Source organism: Stegodyphus dumicola, chromosome X1 (genome assembly GCF_044657685.1).
Source record: "Stegodyphus dumicola isolate Sdum_Otavi_A_Nest chromosome X1, ASM4465768v1".
Taxonomy (NCBI): Eukaryota; Metazoa; Arthropoda; class Arachnida; order Araneae; family Eresidae; genus Stegodyphus; species Stegodyphus dumicola.
Window position 1 is genome coordinate 227527041 of NC_140780.1, and position 15262 is coordinate 227542302.

The 15262-nt window shown below is 33.3% G+C and overlaps 1 long non-coding RNA gene across 2 annotated transcripts; it reads left to right on the plus strand.

Moving 5' to 3' along the window:
• Positions 1-8397: 8397 nt before the first annotated feature.
• LOC146993433 (uncharacterized) lies at positions 8398-14609 on the plus strand. 2 transcript variants are annotated; one of them, XR_015038805.1, is made up of 3 exons: positions 8398-8506; positions 10254-10360; positions 13430-14609. It is a non-coding gene; the product is annotated as an uncharacterized LOC146993433 (long non-coding RNA). The 2 variants fall into 2 exon arrangements; XR_015038806.1 differs by lacking the exon at positions 8398-8506 and adding an exon at positions 8534-9559.
• Positions 14610-15262: the final 653 nt, after the last annotated feature.

Here is a 15262-nt window from a genome sequence, read left to right on the forward strand (position 1 = left end):
TGTCCAAAATTAATTCTTTTTTAAATTTGATATTGACAAAATATGAATATTTTCGTCATTTAAAATACTTCTGTATTTTTGTTGCACCGTATTTAAACTTGCTTCCTCGAGTTATTGACATTAAATTACATTAATTCCATTATCTATTGGAAAATAATTATAGCAAATCATCTATTTACAACATCTCTAAAAGGTCACCTTTTAAGAGATCTCTATTTTGGGGAACATAAACAAACATTGGTAGTGAACATCATCTTTTTAAGACCACCACATGTAAAATCCTCTAAAAGCTTGAATGGTTGCATTTAATGAAGACCCATTACTTTTAATAAGGAATGTAACATTAATCTTAATTATACATGTTTTTGATGTGTGTGCCAAAATAGTGATACCGTACTTCCGTTGCTTTAGAAATGTGTGAAATTAAAAAAATGGATTCTATACAACAAAAATGTTATTATATTCAGATACACACCTTTTGAACACGTCTGAAATTCATTATTCTGCTCAACATAATTTGTCTGCATAAAATATTAAATATTATTAAAAAATCAAAAGCTAAGTCGAAGTAGAAACAGTCATCTCCAAGGATAAATAAGTCTTGAAGTCTTCTAAGTCCTGAGTCATCTCTTCTAAACCATTTTAATTGAAGTAAACAGACGTTCGCCTTATCGTAAAGTAAACACTTATTTTTCAAACAGCGGATGAAACGGGAAAGAGGGAATTGGTGGGGGAAGGCAGCGAACGAAATAACACTTTTTCGAGCTGGGGATGAAATGAGAAAGGACGAAACGATACTAAGCCAATAAGACAAGATCTGGTATTTTACTTTATTATTTAATTAATCATCATAAACTTAAAAATTATTTTAATTTTTATTTGTTTTTACATTTTTATTAAATTTTACTTATAAGTATTTTATACTTCAGTTGCTAATTATTATGTTACTTTAATTATTCATTATTTTAATCACTATTTTTTATTATTTTAATTATTAAGTTTTCTAATAAGTAATTTTTTGTTATTTTAATTATTAATTAATGTTATTATTGTAATATTTATTTCCTTTCTTTCTTTATTTTTTCCTATTTTCCTGACGGCCTTCCGTAGGCGCTTCTGACTTTAGAAACTAAGCCCTGACAGCAACAGAAAATTTAATAATGAATCATATCCAGTGCACCAAAAAATAATAGCCAAAATAAAGTGAATTATTTCTACTCAAAAATGCGACGCAAAACTCCCTATCGCAGCACTACCCAGTTCCCGCGGGGTAGAAAAGCTCACGTGATTCAATGCGATGCGACGTTTCAAGGCCCTTTTTAGGGCCGTAGACCGATAAAATAGGCTCAGGATACGGATACCGATGGATTTTACCGAAAGTAACGAGTAACGATACGATAGTAACGAGTACTGGTTCACCGAGTAACGAATACATACGGGTACACAATTTCTCGTTACTTCTACAGCACTACTTCTCGCCCTTCAGCGCATGCTCAAGAATTACCATCCAGGCGAAACTAGTCGATTTGTCCATGGCGTCAAAAATTCGGAAAGTAGGGTAGGCAAGGATAAGGCTGCTATAAAGGCTACTCTAGTAGCTCTAGGCAAGGAGGTTCTCATTCTAACCTCCTTGGGGGTAGGGTTTGGAAATACGCGCAGCAACATCACTTCTTATTTCTTTTTCATTTCTCTTAATAGTCCGGACTGTTGCTTCATTTAAATGAAAATTTTTTCCAATGTGAGATGTCTTTTCTCCTTTTAAACAACGGTTCAAAATTTGTATATTTACTTCTAAACAAACGAATTTCCTCTTAAATATTGCTTTTTATTTATCAGACATGCTTTGGGACTGAAACTTATTGTCTTAAAGAAGAAAAAGTTATTCTTTAACACACCGTGGCTATAAGAAGACTGCCGACCAGCAGCGTGAGACACTTTGGTTTCCAGGCCACGGAGATGAGCATTCGAATTTTGGAAGCCGAATGTATAGGTTGTGCGTTTTAGAGCACTTATTGTGACCTCATGGCGTTCGCCTTCTGCGATTGTGAGGTTTCTTCATTGTTACCTGGTGATTGTGCTCTCTTGAGACTGAGTATTGTTTCTGTTCTGCAATTGTGCTTTGAAGGTCATGGAAGAAAACGATTTTCCTCCGTTACCGGTTAAGAAGTCGCTCTCCACCACGTGGCTCGTCTTCCTGAGGATATTTGTTCTTAAGGGTAGCGGATCTTGAAAGAAAACTGGCAGAACTTACGAAACGAGGATTCTTATATGTTATATGACTATATGGGTGCTTTGCTCAATATGGAAAATCTTAGTGCGGAGTTCATTAAATTTATTCAAATTGCCTGGGCAGTTTTCTTTTCGTGTTAGAGAAAAACCGTGTTGTAGGAGGGTTTTTCGCAATTTATGAATCGTATTACAGGATGCCGTGTTGTAGGAGGGCTACCTGTATTTGTATACGGAATGTGTGTATTGTTATACTATATACTATTCTTACACTATGTAATTATGTTCAAACATGTCTGCATTTAGATATTTAGTATAAGTCTTCTATTATCTGTTATAACCTAAAGTATTACTGAGGCTGTCCATATTAATTTGTTAATAACTGTGGCATGCATACCCATGGAAAAGCCATTGATAATGTATGTTATTTATGTGCAGTAACCACGTGTTTTGATAAGTATGCATAATAGCATAACGGTTTAGTAACGTCTGATCATTGTGCATTACTCTTAGGAATAATTCCACGGAAATATCCACAAAGGCACAATAGTATTTTCCTAGAACTTTGGACTCTCCATTTTTTACCTTTGCTATGACTATAGACTCGTTTAGTGATTCAAACTCTAAGGCATATTATTCTCAAAAGTAATTCCCCCCCCACAAATAATCGTAGCATTTCTATGCAAGGTGACTAAGCAACAATAGCCTACCCTGACCATGAAACTCTTCAGTGACAAAGAATAAAGCTACGTCTGTCGTCCCTTCACTGAGATTCTTCCACCGAACAGGCATAATTCCGCATGAATTTCTAGGACGGAAGCCTACTCCGTGGCGTACAGTACTTTCTGCTTCTCGAAATTACTGGAAGGTAATCAGAGGGACGAATTACGGTTACAGCTAATATAGTGATCAATTACATTTTTTCAATTACAATATCTGTTTTGGTGATACATGGACCGGACCAAAATGTCGCCAAACCCGTTGCCAGCTTGGCGATATCTCGTAACATTAGAGATAGATATTTACTCAATGTTAAATGGACTTGCCCCTGTATTGTTATTTTTCCGGCATAACTTTTTTATCTAGATTTTTTCATATGATATTATGCAGAAAAATAGAACAATTTCACGTATAATTGCACTAAAATCATTTATCTATATACAATATGTTACACTAGCAGACGTATGCGTGGTTATTTATAGAGATGGATTCTTACAAGAAATTACTATTGGTGTCTATGATGAAATTATTTTAAAAGATCAATAGAATAAAAAAAATCAGTTGCTTTCTTAGATAATCTGTCTGAAAAATATAATATTGATATATAACATGCTCTAAACGAGGGAGAGAGAAAAATCTGAATATAAATAAGGAAACATATAAAGTACTCGTAGACGGATTTTATGAAAATAATGCTTATGAATTTCATGGATGTATTAGATGCTTTACTAAAAACCACATTAAATAGGCATAAACAAATACATATGAAAGATTTATATGAAAAAACAACAATAATAGATAACATGATAAAAGACACAGGGTATAAACTAGTTGTGATATGGAAATGTGGGTTTTTTTTTTTTTTTTTTTTTTTTTTTTTTGTGGTAGATATGAACCTTCCAAATTACAATATGAAATAAAAATTAATGAAAAACTAAATATATTAATGTTCTTTTATTTTACTTAACTATTAATTTTTTTGATAATTATCTAATAAAGCATCTTTATAAAATTTACAATCCTGTGAAATATGATTAAAAATTGGTATGGTTTTTATTAAATGTAAAGTATTAGCACCTAGAAAATTATGTCTTCCTGTATTACCTTTTAAAGGATATAAATTGTTATTTTCATTCTGTATATCAGGTATAGAAAGAAATGAATGGACGCATTTTAAAACTATTCCCGAAAAGAGAAAGTGTGGTGAATGTTGTAAATTAAGAACGAAGGAATGTTAACGTACCGATGGTGAAAATGTTTCATAGGTACCTGGACAAAAGGAGAAATTAAATTAGCCATTGAGAAAGAATAAAAAATTTTAAATATTTATGAAGTTTGGCATGAGAGATCAAGAATGTTTTACTAACACAAAATGGTCACTATATCTACTTGAATGTTAAACCTTGCGAAATCTCGCACAGGCGTGAAGATGAACACGACAGGGAAAGGGAGTAAAAGACCATTTTATTTATTACACAACCAGTTAACAAATGGCACGGACGTACACTGCTAAAAAATAAAAACAAAAACAAAAACAAAGGACAGTGCAATATCTCCCGTTCTACTGGGACGATTGACAAAATTCAAATTGCGTTCTTCATGTCTCGAAAGCGCGACTTATATATTAGATATTATTAGATTATATATAATCTAATAATAAGGATATATATTAGATTTATATATATTTGGTGGTCGTGTGTGCTTAATGCATGATATAATTAAAGAAAATAAGAGTAGACAATCTCCTATAACAAAAGAATATATTAAGTACTAAATTACAATTTAAATTACATTGCAGAGATCAACACAGATCTCGGAACACAGTTCATGCTACCTTCGCGTACAGTTGTGTTGCGAGAAGTCTGAGTGAGTAAAGATGTCGCTTTGCTGCTCCGATTAAGAACTGGATTTTACACATGGCGCCATCTCATGAATAGAAGTTGAAGTATCTGTCGGAACGCCACAGTACTCCCCCCCAAGTACCATCGGTACGTTATAAGTACTTTGGGTTAAATTTAACCTTTCTTCCAGATCTAGTAGTTTTAGGTTGCTCTTTAACGGGATGTAAGCTTTCTTCCGGGAGTGATGTTGATGAGGAAGTTGTTGGATCTTGCATTAGAAATGCTGGTTTGAGACGATCGATTCCAATCACTGATTGTTTTCCATTGCAGATGATGATGAAATGTTTCGTTGTTCGTTTGACAACTTTGAATGGACCATCATATGAAGGTGTTAAAGTTGGCTTAATTGCATCGTTGCGCACGAATACGTGCGAAGATGTCTCAAGCGCAGGATGTACAAAATAGCTTGGCTGATTATGCGAAGATGCTGGGGTTCGCGAGATATTGCTCGTGGTCTCACGTAAACGTTGAAGGAATGTTGGAGGGTCGATAACTGGAGTAGATTCTGGGTGAAAGAATTCACCTGGCAGGCGGAGGGTTGCACCATATAACATTTCAGCACAAGTGCTACCAATGTCTTCTTTGAATGCTGCGCGAAGACCAAGCAAGACTAGGGGTAAGGCTTCTGTCCAGTGTGTGCTACTGTGGCACTTCAGACCTTGTTTGAGAGATCGGTGAAAGCGTTCCACCATCCCATTTCCAGATGGATGGTATGGTGTTGTGCGAATATGGCGAATGCCAAGAAGAGAGGTGAGGGATGCGAACAAGTGACATTGAAATTGTCGGCCTTGGTCAGTAGTGATGGTGGTAGGCATGCCAAATCTTGAAAGCCACTGGGAGATGAATGCTCGAGCTACAGTTTCAGCGGATATATTTTCAATAGGAATTGCTTCAGGCCATCTTGTGTACCGATCAATACAAGTGAGGAGGTAAGTGTAACCATTTGAAAGAGGCAATGGGCCAACCAAGTCTAAGTGCACATGATCAAAGCGTCTTGCTGGAAGGTTAAATTGTTGAATGGGGCTGTGAGTGTGACGGGATACTTTACACCGTTGACATCTAATACATGAACGAGTCCATTCTGTGATGTCTTGATTCATTGCTGGCCAGACAAATCTGTCTGCGATCAGCTTTTTGGTGGCACGGATTCCAGGATGTGCCAAATTGTGCAAGGCATTAAACACTTCACGTCTAAAATTGACAGGAATATAGGGACGTATTCTATTGTTCTCTATGTCACAGTAAATTTTAAGCGTTGGATCAATGTGCAGCGGTTGTAACTGAAGGGAGGTTTGTGGATTTGAGATTAGGTTCTTGAGTTCCTCATCATGCAATTGAGCTTTTGCAATTTCAGAGAAATCTGGGGTAGTGAGGTTGATATTGTTTACCCGAGACAAGGCATCAGCGACACAATTATCAGTACCAGAGACATATCTGATATCTGTACTAAACTGGGCGATGAAATCCAGATGTCGAAGCTGACGAGGAGAACATGAGTCAGAGATTTTTCTAAAAGCGAAGGTTAATGGTCGATGATCGGTGAAAATGATGAAGTCGTGTCCTTCCAAGTTGTGCCGGAAGTATTTAACAGCACAGTACACAGCAAGTAGCTCCCTGTCATATGTGCTGTATTTCCTTTCTGCAGTAGTAAGTTTTCTGGAGAAGAATGCCATTGGGGAAAGTCCTTTAGTGGTATGGGCTTGAAGCACTGCTCCTATGGTCGTGTCAGATGCATCTACCATAATAGAGAGCTGATCACTAGGTGAGTGATAAGAAAGTGTGGCTGCATTTGCCAGATCGTGTTTGCATTGCACGAATGCTGCAGATGCAGATTCAGTCCAAGGGACAGCTCGTTGATCGTTTTTTTTCTGCTATTCTTCAGAAACTCATGTAGGCAGGCTTGTGTTTTTGCGGCATTTGGCAGAAAGCGTCGGTAGAAATTTAACATTGCTAGAAAACGCTTCAGTTCAGAGATGGTTTTGGGCTGAGGTAGGTCGTTAATTGCTTTGACTCTTTCCGGTAAAGGTTTAACTCCATTCTGGGTGATAAGACATCCAAGAAAAAAAACTGAGGGTTGACCAAGTACACATTTGGATGGATTTAGTTTTAATCCATGATCTTTAAGGCGAGTGAAAATCTGACGCAAATGTTGAAAATGTTCTTCCGCATCTGTAGATGCAACCAGGATATCATCAAAATATGGGATGCAGAAATCGAGGCCAGACAGTACTTGGTGTATGAAACGCTGAAATGTTTGGCCAGCATTGCGAAGGCCAAATGGCATATATAAGTACTCAAAGAGACCAAATGGTGTAGTCACTGCGGTCTTGGGCACATCTTCAGCATGCACCGGGATCTGATGATATGATCTGGCAAGATCGAGGGTAGAAAATATGTTTGTTCCATGAAAAAGATGGGTACAGTCTTGGATATGTGGGACTGGATATCTGTCAGGGACTGTGATGGCATTAAGTCGACGATAATCTCCACAAGGTCGCCAGTCACCATTAGACTTTTTAACCATGTGAAGTGGACTGGCCCATGGACTTTTAGATGGGCGAATGGTTCCCTGTGCTAGCATGAATTCAAATTCTTTGCGAGCAGCTTTCAGCATCTCTGGAGAAAGACGACGAGGCTTGGAAAATACAGGTGGGCCATGTGTTTCAATGTGATGATACACTTCTGGCTGATGAGTATGCTGCCCTGATTTGGATGGGTTTAAAATGTCAGGGAATTCTGCTAATAACCGATGAAACCGTGTGCTGCCCGATAAAACACTTATATTGGTAGGTACATTCGATATGTGAGAAGCTTGGCCCTGTGATGTCAGCTGAGTTGTAGCATCAATTAAGCAATTATTCTTGACATCCACTAGAAGGTGGAAATGTGTCAAGAAGTCGACACCAATAATTGCTTGAGTTACATCCGCAATAATAAAAGGCCAGTTGAAAGTCCGGCGCAAGTTTAAATCAAGTGTCAATAGTTTGGTGCCGTAGGTTGCAATTTGGGTACCATTGGCTGCATACAGTACAAGTTTATTAAGTTGGTGAGCATTTGTTTTAGTTCTCGGAAGCACTGATATGTCAGCTCCAGTATCTACTAGAAAACATAACTGAGTTGAACGATCAGCCAGTACTATTCTGTCGATGTGGCGGACATTCTGTTGGCCAGCAGAAGACCGCCCCTTTAGTTTCCCGCTTGTTCAAAAGTGCATGGAGGGGCACACTTGCGCGCCAAAATTCATATGATAAAAACATATGCCACTTGTGGGTTCTTTGTACTGCGTTCGAGTATTGTGACGAGATCGATTCCTGCTTCGAGCACGAAATTTATTACGTGGGCCCTGATTTGATCGATTATATCTCCGTGAAGCATGAAGACTTGTAGAGAGTTCAGATACTTTGGGGATGTTTCCATAACCGGCACTTGGCGAAATTGCGGATTTGTTTACATCAGAAGTGAGCGTACGTGCGCCAGAATATGGTAACCCTGATAATTGTTGCAACCCACACAGGGAATTTTCCTGAAGGAGGAAAAGGGAAATTTTCTGTTTACTTTTCGAAAATTACGGTAAGAGAAAATAAAGTTTGAAAGTCGCAAATCATTATTAGTTCATATTTTCGCAAAACGTTTATGGGGTTTATTTTTCGAACATTACGGTAAAAGAAAATAAAGTTTTTTATATTTTCGCAACGAACATTACGGTAAGAGAAAATAAAGTTTGAATCGCAAAACGTTTATGGGGTTTATTTTTCGAACATTACGGTAAAAGAAAATAAAGTTTTTTATATTTTCGCAAAACGTTTATGGGGTTTGGGGAGTTAAAAAATGCAGCAAATTATTATTATTAACATAACAAAATGTTCCTTTTTTAGGTATTATATATGTTATAAATATTGCTATTTAAAGTTTTTTATATTTTCGCAAAACGTTTATGGGGTTTGGGGAGTTAAAAAATGCAGCAAATTATTATTATTAACATAACAAAATGTTCCTTTTTTAGGTATTATATATGTTATAAATATTGCTATTGCCATGAAGACAAACTGGGCAAAGTTAAAATGATACCAACAACAACAGCATTTAATTTATTATAGCTTTTTTCTTACTTTTACTAGAATTCTAATAATAAAATGATTAGTGCATTTAAATACATATTAAATGAAAATATTAAAATAGATATGGAGATGCATTAAATATGATTTGGACTAATTTAATTATGTATTCTTACATATATAGCTATGCACATTTAATTTTTCTCAATAAAAATAATTAAGCTATCCTTATTATTTTTATATGTCTATACATTTTTTAACTCTGCACATAGCTACTCAGAAAGAAAGATATATGGGTAGGATATAAGAAGATAAAAATTATTAATCTTCCCTTCAAAGTCAAATGGATATAGCTGTAGTATATGATTTCAAAAAAAGTAAATCATTAGAATATTAAGCTGAAAATATAAGTCTGAAGGAAAGAGATTTTTCTTAAATTCAAACTGTGCACAAAACATTTCAGATGCATTCAAACTCTGAACTGGAACATGTTAATTTACTGTTGTGGAACTAATATGAAAACAATATTGTTGACAGTATAGTAGTGTACCACCAAAGAATTTATGCTGGGAGAAGAAGCAAAGCTTCGATGACACCACAAAGCCAAATGATAACTGGCTTAATTTTTACTCTTTTTATGCATAAAATGTCATAGTTGTTAGTATCTCATTAAAATGTATTTTCTAATAATATAATGATTTGCAAATGATGGAAATTTACTTGTCATTAAAACATTTTGTTCTAAACATGCTTCAGCTTATCAAAGAAGTTAAAGCTATTCCAACCTATCCCCCATATTAAAGTTTTTTTGATTAAATCAGGTTCATGTCTAATGCATCAAAAATATAAATAAACTTTCTTTAGTATTTGTCAAACATCAGTTCTCATGGCCTTAAATTGGATGCAAGATTTATTTCACAAAGTTATATTTTCACTTATGGGGTACAAAGTTATATTTTCACTAGTAAAGTTTCACTTATGGGGCAAAACTTTTAAATTTGTTATTTGAATCTGTTACATTAGTCTTTATTTTAAAGAATATATTGTATGTCATATGGCCATGAAGGCAAACTTGTTAAAGTAGAAATGAAATCAAACTTTCTAATTAATGTGATTTGAAGCCATTGTGTTATACTTCGAGGAATATGTTATATGGTAAATATGTGTGCTCATGTTTTTCCTGGAAAGGGCATAACATTTTTTTTACAGAAATAAGTTACCAACCTAAATCTATTGTCATGGCAATTAAATTTTTCTGAAAGAGCAGGATTATTTATAAGCCAAGTGCTAAACCTTTGTATTGTTACCCTGATCATGAAATTTTAAATGGTGATTTAATTTCTTTTTTCAGGTTGAACTGCCCTTCAATGAAAGCTTTTGCTCGATGTGTGGCCTGTAATAGCAATAAATGGGACTTTTGTGAACTGAAATCTGTTAGGCTTTCCAAAATCCAGAAAGGTAAAGTTTAACTTTTTATTTAAGCCTAATGTTCTTAAAATATATTAGAATATCCATAGGTGACATTTGATTATTGTTTAATAAAGACACCATAACAAAATAAGCTGATTGAATCACCAAATTTGTAACTTGTAACTTTTAAATATATCCAGACTGTCTGCTTTAATAAGGAAGTAACATACAGTGCATATATAGTAGTGTTTTGATTTTCATTTATCATTTTATTCTGTTTTAAGTATGAGTTCAGCAATGCTCCAACATAAGGTATTCCAATTTATATGAGCTTTAAGTCGTACAGCTCCTTATTTTATTTTGCATATTTATACTTGTTGTTTTGAAATTGTCAATAATTCATAAAATGCTGATGAACAAAACATTACTATGCCTATATATAAGAATTAGCTTTAATGAAATAAGAAGCATCAAAGTATATGCTAATTGCCATAAAATTCCATACCCTTCTTCAAAACAGTACTTCAGTTATAACTGTGTTAACAGACGATGCAGTTGTTCAACATTTTTATACACTGTGCTGTTACTTTCATACTTTGGTTCAGGAAAGTAAATGGGATTTGATATTCTATATTTCTTCTTTTTTCCCCACATTATAATTATGAATCGAGTTATCAGAAAAGAATAATTAATTTTATGAAACCATTAGCATCAGAATAACTCCATTTCTTGCACATGTACTTTTTGTTTCCAATGGTGGATGCTTGCCTATGCCGGCATTGGCCACTCCTAAAATCAGATATGGTGATCTATTATGGAGGCACCTAATAGGCAGGCCACCTTTGCCTCCTATGAAGGGACAGATAATTTACATCCATGCCTTGTTCGTTATTCGAACCCGGGTCCCTCAGTATTGTACTCAGGCTTCCCTAATCACTATACCATCCGGGCAGCTATGACTTTATTTTAATATGCTATTTTGTATTGATATGTAATATGAAAAATACATTTTTATTATGTATTTTTTAAAACAAGTGCTTTTTAGTCATTGGTTCTATTTAACTAGAATTCACGTGTATTGTTTTATATGCAAAATAAATACGACCCAGACTGATTGGAATCTGACTTCAGAGCTTTCGCTCATCGCATCTGTCACATAACTTCAGAGCTATAACTGTGTTATATTTAATTTTTAGTACTTAAATATTAATTTGTTAAAGTTAAAAAGTAATAAAGCTGAAGAATGTCAATGTGATATATTTCTTAACAATAATGTGCAGTAGTCCCTCTTTAAAAATGGTTTTGATTATCTGCAGACAATAAAAATTGAGAAAATTATGAAAATTAGATTATTTTGTTGAATTCAAATTGGCCAAATGATAAAGATATACAGTCAAAAGTCGTTAATTCGGACACCCATAATCCGGACCTCAAAGCTACAAACTTTCTGCGCATGCGTTGCGTTCACGCATGCGCACAGGCGTTTAAGAGTGCGCGTAAGACCTTTACGGCTGCAAATATGTTTGTGCACATGCGTGTTTAATGCGTAACAGAGGTATAAGCTAAGCTAAAATTATCTGATTCAGTTAATGTTGCACATTGCGTTGCTCCTTAATCTTCGAATTGGATCCGGCTTATTGTTTTTTGCAGACTTTTAGAACAATTTCATAAAAGTAAGCTTGAACTTTCGATTATGTCAAATAGAATTTCCGATATATATTTACTAATATGTAATTTATATCTACAAAGCGAAAGTATGTTCTGAAATCCGAAATCTGTTTATCAATTTCACGCCGCGGATCGGAAGTTGATCTGTCAGCACTATCCTTATCTTCAGGGCAGATATTTTTATTTTATTTGGCTTATAATTCCTTACTAAGTATAGTATTTCATGTCTATGTACTCCGTCTTTGATATGATTTAAATCAAGTTCCTCGTCATTATAATTCGCTTCCGATAGTGAAGAAAGTGACCCAGAGGTTATTGAAAACGAAAACATTTCCATTGACAAATTAGTCGGTATTCTCAACACAGCAATTATAGGACTTGAACAGCGGAACTTTGTAACTAAACGAGAAATTATGTCTGTTTAATAGAATTAAAGAGAAAGTATTATCACCTGAAACGAAGCAACTTACATTGAAATAAATGTTTAATAAAGTAAACAAATAAATATTAAGCTTTTTCTTTTTGTAAATTTTGATACCCTTTAGATCATAATTGTTCTTTATTTCATAAATTACGGTTTCATATTTTTAATTTTGTAATTTATGCATGCCATCTTACCAGATTTAAACTGATGATCTATAATCCGGTAAAATCGATAATCCGGAATCGCCGAAGTCCCGATGAGTCCGGATTAACGACTTTTGACTGTACTTGCATATAAATCACTTCTGCATATGATTGAAGCTTTACAATATGTGCTTGTTAACTTCAGTTGTCTATAGTATTATTATTATGACAGTTTAACACTTGATATTTGCAGCACATTACCTCAGATTAGAACTATAGGATAAAATGTAGTTGAAAACTTTGGGAGGTTATAAATGAAATAAACGCAGAAGAAATTAACTCAAGCCATTACTATTGTGAATGAATAACAGAGCAGTTAGAAAATTTATTATAATTCAGAATTAATGTTTAGTACTGGCAAAGAGAAAGTGAATAGTGTATTAAGTTAGATAGTTTTCACAATAGAAATATTAACTTAAATAAAAAGAACAAAACTATAAATTTTCCCTCATTAATTATTAATATTTTTATTATGTTTCATTATTAAACATGTTTATTACTTGTGTATCCTGCCAAATAGACTGGCTGCATGGAAGTTTTCATAATTTTCTCTATGTGTGACATGAATTTATGCATCCAAAATGCTAAACTTTGTATGCAACACTCACTCATTTCTAATGCTTTAAAGTCCCAATACTCGTTTAATTTAGCATTTGCAGTATCAGCGTTGTTACACTATGAGTATTACTAATATTTTAATTCAGTGCTGCTTTTTAATTACTTTCACATTTATTTTATTCAATAAATAAATTAACTAAAATATAAAATTTATTGTGAATCAATTTTGTAATTATTTATGTTTATAATTTTTATCCCTTCCAGCTGATTAGGTGTGCAGAAGCAGCAGACTTGTAAATGTGAAGGAGCTATTTGCTTAGTTATGCAGTAGAATTCACCACCCTGCGGCAAGCTTCATTAAAGCTGTGAACAGCCAAGCTAACCATCTTCAGGGCAAGTGGCTGCATCAAGCAAACCCAGTGACATTCCAAAGAGGAATGTCAGTCAAAATAAAAACTTAATACCTAAATCTCGGAAAATCAGACAATTAAGCCACAAATCTTGTGACCAATTTTTCAGTTGCTGTGCTTAGTGCGATAAAGTTATATGGTCATTATTATTATCATATTGGTCATTATGTTCCAAAATAGATGCTCTTTTTATATAGAACTATATAAATGTAGAAAATCTGAGAAGTTAATTTTATATGGAAAGCCTTCGTGCAAAATTAATAGCATCTTGTTAATTTCATATATGTTTTGTGAAAGTAATTGCTGCTGAATCTAGAATTAATGCATTATCTGAGATTTGAGACAAAATTTGTTAAATTAGAAGATAGTGAAATAGATAAATAGAAAATGAAACATGAAATTTATATATTTAATATTGAAATAAATATCTCAGTAAAGTGGCTGTATGTAAAGTATAATGATGCAATTTTTATAATTTTTTACTAAAATGCTAAAATTATGTGCTATGAAAATTTTATTTTCATTAATATTTATAATTTTTTCCTCGCAAATTTTTATCCAAGGTGTATATGTTTTAGCTATTTTAGATTTTTCTGTTTTAATGTTAAAAATATCTTCTTTATCAGCATTACATTAAAATCCATCTCATAATCATTTGAAAACGAAGGAAATTTCATTCTTTTCAATAGTTTAAGAATATTTTCATAAAACATAATTATAGAAAAAATGAACTGATACATTTTTAGTTATATATATGTAAAGAAAATTTTTTAGAAGGATCCTTTTTTCCATACCAGAAACATTTCATGAGCTGTAATATGTAATATTAGTTGGCCTAATATGTAAAAGGAATGTTTAATCAAATTATTTTTATTATGCTTTTATAAATATCACTATAATTTTAAGAGTTATTGAATTTAAAAATGAAAGAAAAAGCTACAGTTATTTCAAGACTCTTTAGTAAAACAATTCTTTATTCTTGTATTCTCATATGAAAATTTTCTGTATATTTAACATAAAATTGTATGCATGTAAATAAATTTTTTAATTTATTATTATCATTCTGTTAGCTTCAATTTTTATTCTCAATAAATTTGATACATATATTTAATATTCAGCTAAGTCTTATTAACCATAACTGATAAGCATTTTAAATTTCATCTTGTCAAAAAATTTAAAATTCCCTTTTTTCTTGTAATTTTTTCATACACCTCTCATTTTCTGTTTAATTGTAAATATTGCATACTTATAATTTTATAAAGCATAACTTCCCTTCCCTGAAAAAGCACACAGATTCATTCTTAATTTAAAATTCAATTACAAGTCCAATGTGAAAATGAATTAGCCAATGGAACAAAATAACACATATGTCTTTAATAGAGGACAACATATCAATAATTCCTTTAGTTTCATTTATCCCATTAGCTTCTTTACCTATTAAAAAAATTCTGATTCCCCCCCCCCATGAGGGGAATCAGAATTTCAGTGTAAAGTCATAAATACCACTAATGCACACATTTACATATACACATTTGCTGCCCCTTAATGTAGTATAAGTAATGTTACTCTTCATTGATAATGTTTATTTTTATTTTAACTTTGCCTGTATCATTCACTTTTAAAATAAGCACAAATTTCTATTCTGTTTTTTTGGTTATCAGTATTTATTTCAAGATTCACACATCTG